Source organism: Pygoscelis adeliae, unplaced genomic scaffold (genome assembly GCF_000699105.1).
Source record: "Pygoscelis adeliae isolate BGI_AS28 unplaced genomic scaffold, ASM69910v1 Scaffold67, whole genome shotgun sequence".
In the NCBI taxonomy this organism is placed as follows: Eukaryota; Metazoa; Chordata; class Aves; order Sphenisciformes; family Spheniscidae; genus Pygoscelis; species Pygoscelis adeliae.
In genome coordinates, this window is record NW_008825271.1 from 5140452 (window position 1) to 5146170 (window position 5719).

The 5719-nt window shown below is 42.4% G+C and overlaps 1 protein-coding gene across 1 annotated transcript in view; it reads right to left on the bottom strand.

Annotated features, from left to right (window-relative positions):
• Nucleotides 1–5719, bottom strand: part of DCHS2 (dachsous cadherin-related 2) — a 76649-nt gene that overhangs the window by 64559 nt on the left and 6371 nt on the right. The gene's annotated exons all lie outside the window — the stretch shown is intronic.

Here is a 5719-nt window from a genome sequence, read left to right on the forward strand (position 1 = left end):
CCTACACAAAGAGCTGGGAAAAGGGCCAGGCCTTGGTCGCAGCTTCGGCACCGTACCTCTTTGCAACGCCAGCCCAGCTGCTGTGCTGCTCTCCACACGGTTGAAGCTCTTGCTACAGGTGCACACCAAGAGCCCACTGAAATACCACACGGGCAGCCACAGGACCATGTTTAGCCTTGCTCTGCAGTGAAACTGGAGAAGCGAGGAGCAACTGCAAACTGGCTTATCAAACCATGCTATAGCAAAATCACAATTTGCCATGGCAAAGCACTGGATTTTGTGACAATCTGGAAAAAAGACAATTCTGTGGGTGCTGAAGTGTAGACCCCACAGGGCCCTGACTGAAACAAATGGCAATTTACTTCTCAGAGGCACTACCTCGTACTCCCTGTGGACTCCCTCCGTCAGTTTGGAGAGGTTCATATCTCCAAGGTTATTTTACAGCCGTAACAACTATAGACATTTTTAAAAGAAAGCAGCTCCACTTGCAGCACAGCTAATGGTGAGTGCTGCGGCACTGACATGTACAACGGAGGCACAAAGCAGCACACATATGTATAGCCTGCATGTGCTGTACGCAGTACATTAAGATACAGACTGAGGAAGAATCCCGTGCTCTTCAAAGTCACGCTGAGAGCGCTGTGCTTGTACCAATTGGTCACTTACCGAAACCGCTGACACAGATCGGATGTTCGTACGTACACATGACAAGCTATGCTGAGCAAGTCCAAACTTAATTTTGCAGTCACAGTAGCTATGATATTAAAAAATTAACTAGGTTGCATATTTCTGCAACCTAATTGTTCATGTCAATTATTTTTAAACCTGACCTTCAGGAAACTATCCAATGATTCAGACTGGATAATACTCCTTTAGACTTGCCCTGCTGCATAACCATCTCCCCCAAAACTATTTCTGAAGGTTTGCTTATCATGTCTCCAGGGTCTGACTTGCTTTTGGGCAAAAATACTATCTGCATTCTCCCCCACATTTCCATAGGGGTTTTTGCTTTGTTCTGTTTTGTTTTTTTCTTCCATGTAGTAATTTTACCTCTGTTGGGTGGCAGTGACATTCCCATGAAAGCTCAAGTATGTGGAAAATTAAGATGATCTTGTGCATCATGTGTCAATGTTTCACCCGCAGACAGGAGATCTGGCCCACATCCTCCTGGCGTGCTTAGGTTTTCTTCCAAAGAAAATAAGGCATGGCATGCTTCCAGGGCTCACGCTGTGGCAGAGGCAGCTGGCAGCCAGGACACATGGCTGGAGACCAGGACTGTGAAGGGTACTGGGCTAGCACCAGCCTCAAACTACTGAGGCAGCCATGAAACCCTGTGCTGATATGGGGAAGTGGAGATGTGCAGATCTAGTGGTCTCACTGCCAACACCCCAACCCCACTTTAGGGTAAGCCTCTTTCCCAACACCTTGATTTCCACAGGAAGGAAATCCCTGCACAGGAGCTAAAAGGGGAGCCCTATGTGCTCTGTTCAAGCCCACTATCAGAAGATGCCCTGTGGCTCCACAACTTTCAGGTAGTTTAGGACAGGACTCAGAAACAACATTTTTAATGGAAGAGGGGCGAGAAAGAAGTGAGGTCAAGAATAAAAAGCATCTAAAAAGAGGCAAAGTTTGGAACAGCATGAAACCAGGCTGCAAAACTCACGAGAACTTGTGTTAAACTGCTTCTTCCAAGTTTCATTATTGCTAAACAGACATAAAAAAACCCCTCCAGTCTCCAGCCAATTTGTATTTATCCTATAGAGTTATGTAAAGACTGCAAAGTCTTTGGAAATGGATCAGTTCTAAGTATATGGGGGAAGCAAGTTGGAGACCTACTACCTACCTAATCTCTTAGAAGACCGACCAAATTTTATGATGGAGACAGACCCTTCTTTTCCTGAAGAAGCAGCGTATCCCCTCACACATGAGTCAAGTATGATATTAACTTACTAACTTACAATATTAACTGGTTATGGCCCAGTTCTTGCTCTGGCTATGAAAATTTTTGAGTATCATCCCAGGTGAGAAGGAACAAACTGCTTCTATTTCTAACCACATGGATACACTTCATCTACTCAGAAGCAAGCACAACATAGTAGATCTTTCAAAATGTGAAGGTTGATTTAAAGAAGTCTGTTGCTGACAGAAAGTTACACTTGTCAAAACATATTACAAGCAACAGAAAGCCACAGTTGTTCATTTTGAAATCCCTTTCCTGAAATGTTCAAGTATTTTTAACTACTGTTGTGCTGTTTGATGCAACAAAAAGTCACAATTACAACAGCTTCATTGTCAGAATCCTGAGAGTTGTGTGTCCCATGGAACAAAAAGGGGACATAAGAAACTACCACCGAGTCAAAACAACTGCAAGTAATATTTTCTTTACTTTGGCAGGACCAAATTTGTGTGAAAATATAAAGCTATTAGTACACCTCTTTATCATGTCTCAAAAAAAAAAAAAATCCTGCCTTTGGCAGGAGAGACTCTTTAGCTTATTAAGTAGAAATGGTGCTACTTCGAATAGCTGTATTTCTTTGTCTTGATGCTGTAAAATGCTTAAGAATCCATCAAGATTTCCATGACAGCCTCCAACATTTTTGTCAGTGAATTGTGCTGTCAAATTTTTGTTCCAAACTAAACTATGATATGCAGGATCTCTGACATGAAGACATATTTTTTTATTTTGTGTGTGTGTGTTAAACCTAAAAGATATGTCACCTTGAAGTCACGATGCTGTCAAAATGGAGAGACACTGCGAATTATTTCAAAAGCCTTAACTTCTTCAGAAGCTTTGCCTATGAGTGTTGAGCTCTTATCTCTATGTTTCAATGGCTCCGGTGTAAAAGACAAATAAAATTGGACAAGCAGTGTGATTTACTAAAAAGCAAGAGATGAAGAACAAAGTATTTTTCTATGCAGAAAGGCAGTAAGAGAGTCACTAAGGTTTCAGTATTATTAGAAGTTCTTCGGAGCCTAAACAAATACCAACATATGTAACTGGCAGAGTTTACATCTTTAATGAATGATTGTTCCGGTACCTGTTTAAAGATGGTAACATAAAAGATGGTAATGCCATACTCTATGTTGATAGGCAATTTCATAAGCTGCTGCAAGTGATGTAAATTGAAAGAGTTCAGAATACACTATAAATTCCCCCAAAAATGTATCATTGCACTTCAGCCTTGAAGCCCAAGCGTGGTCTCTTCTTTCCATGATAAAACTTCCACTTACAATCTCATCACATCAAATTGGGGATTATGTCCTTTTTTTTTTTTTCTTTTTTTTAAACGGAAACATACCTTCATAAAAGAAAAAATACTCTTACTAATCAGGTGAACTGCTTACCTACTTGTCCCTCAGTATGTCAAAGCTCCTATTCTGAGCAACAGACCTTGAAAGTCATTACATGTAACTACATACAAAATACATGGTTTTGAAGAAAGCCAGGCATAGTATTGGAGTCAATACTATGAGGCAGCTTTAGCGAAGTGTTCTGTGACAGCAAGGTTGGTTTATGCACAATACGTAAAGATAAAGCTCAGTCTTTCCTCTCTTAATTTTTTGCATATGTGCACTTTAATTGCCTGTGTAAACATTCTCAAAGCTTTAAGTTGAATTTTGAAAGATTGCTTCCTAACAAGAAGTGGTAACACCCATCTGTGTAAGGAAGCACATAATGTTGAGTAAACTCAGTAAATGATAATCTTGAGCATACAGTACAGATGTGATCACAATCCTCTACATAATTTACCTTCATACTTAGCAGATGCACTTGTATATGCAATTAGATAAGACTTATGATCTACTTTAAAGCACTGTATTTGAAATTCTTAGGTTTTTATGTTAGTTTCTACAAGTGCATCTGATTTTGAAGTAGTTTTCAGCATACAAAAAACCTGATCTTTAAAAAAAAAATTCAGAAAAGGATAAAAAAACTTAAGACTCACAAAGATAGAAATCTAAAAAAGATGGCAATTAAAAGTCTTATTATCTTAATACTAATCAACTGGCGATGAAAAGAAGCATCCTTGTTTCTTTTATAGGGAATGCTAGGTCTTCAGTTTTTCAGCTGCTACATAATCATTGCAAAAGGTTCAATACACCATTGGCAGGTGGTTTCACTCAAGTGAAACTGCCTGCATTGCAGGTCTGCAGACCACCTCCCTGCTGTCAAAAGCACTTTCACACTGTGCTACACAAAACAACCTCAGTTACAACAGATAGCCTGTACGACCTTGCAGCACTCAAGATCTTCAGAGCACTCTCTCTGAACCTGAATACTGGACATGCCCTGTAGCCTGCACATATGAAAGTAGCTCTGTGCCACTGTGTTGCTGTCCACCAGCAGCTTCTAACAAGAGGACAGGGAAGGAGCTGCCCAGATTAGCAGATGAACGTATGGGATAGTATCGCTTCACGCTGCGTTCCCAGGTCAGACAGTCAGGTCTGCCCGAGGGCTGTAGGGCTCTACCCCCATGCTCCAGAGCCAAGGTAGGCTGCATGCTCTTCTGCTTCTCTCCATCATTCCCTAGCAGAAATTATTTCCATGGGCTTTGTCCTGACATGGACGCCCTTTCCCTTGGAGAAAATATGGCCCAAAATCAGCAGATCTTAGTCCAGGCAAAGGCTAACAGATAGGTGGGGGGAAGAGAGAAGCACTGCTGGAATGAGTCCCACAACTGGAGTGCTGGGTTGGAGGGCTACAGGCTGTTCAGGAGGGATAGGCAGGGCAGGCGAGGTGAAGGTGTCGCTCTATGTGTAAGGAAGAGGTTTGACTGCACAGCCCTTACAGTTAGTGATGAAGTCGTTGAGAGCCTCTGGGTGAGGATTAGGGGGATGGAAAACAAAGGAGATGTTGTAGTGGGTGTCTACTACCAATCACCCAGCCAGGATGTAAGCACTGATGAGTTATTCTAGAGGCAATCAGGAGAAATTTCTGGATCAGTAGCCCTGGTCCTTATGAGAGATTTCAACTTCCCAGACATGAACTGGGAATATCATACTGCTATGACGAGCAGGTCTTGGAAATTCTTTAAGTTTGTAGGAAATAACTTCTTGTCGCAGGTACTCAGTGAGCCAACTGGGAAAGATGCCCTCCTAGACTTGCTATTTGTGAATAGAGTAGGACTCGTGGGAGAGGTGATAGTAGGTGGCTGTTTTGGCCACAGTGATCATGAAATGGTTGAGCTTAAAATTTTCAGTGTAATGAGAAAAAAGGACAGCAGAGTTGCTACCCTGGACTTCAGCAGAGTAAACTTTAAGCTATTCAGGGAACTATCCAGCAGAGTACGCTGGTGTGCTGGTTTTGGCTGGGGTAGAGTTAATTTTCTTCATAGTAGCTAGTTTGGGGCTATGGTTTGGATTTGTGCTGAAAACAGTGTTGATAACACAGGGATGTTTTAGTTATTGCTGAGCAGGGCTTACACAGAGTCAAGGCCTTTTCTGCTTCTCACCCCACCCCACCAGCAAGTAGGCTGGGGGTGCACAAGAAGCTGGGAGGGGACACAGCCGGGACAGCTGACCCCAACTGACCAAAGGGATATTTCATACCACATGACATCATGCTGGGGAAAGAAGGAAGGGGGGGATGTTCGGAGTGATGGTGTTTGTCTTCCCAAGTAACCGTTACGTGTGATGGAGCCCTGCTTTCCTGGAGATGGCCAAACACCTGCCTGCCGATGGGAAGTAGTGAATGAATTCCTTGTTTTGCTTTGCTTGT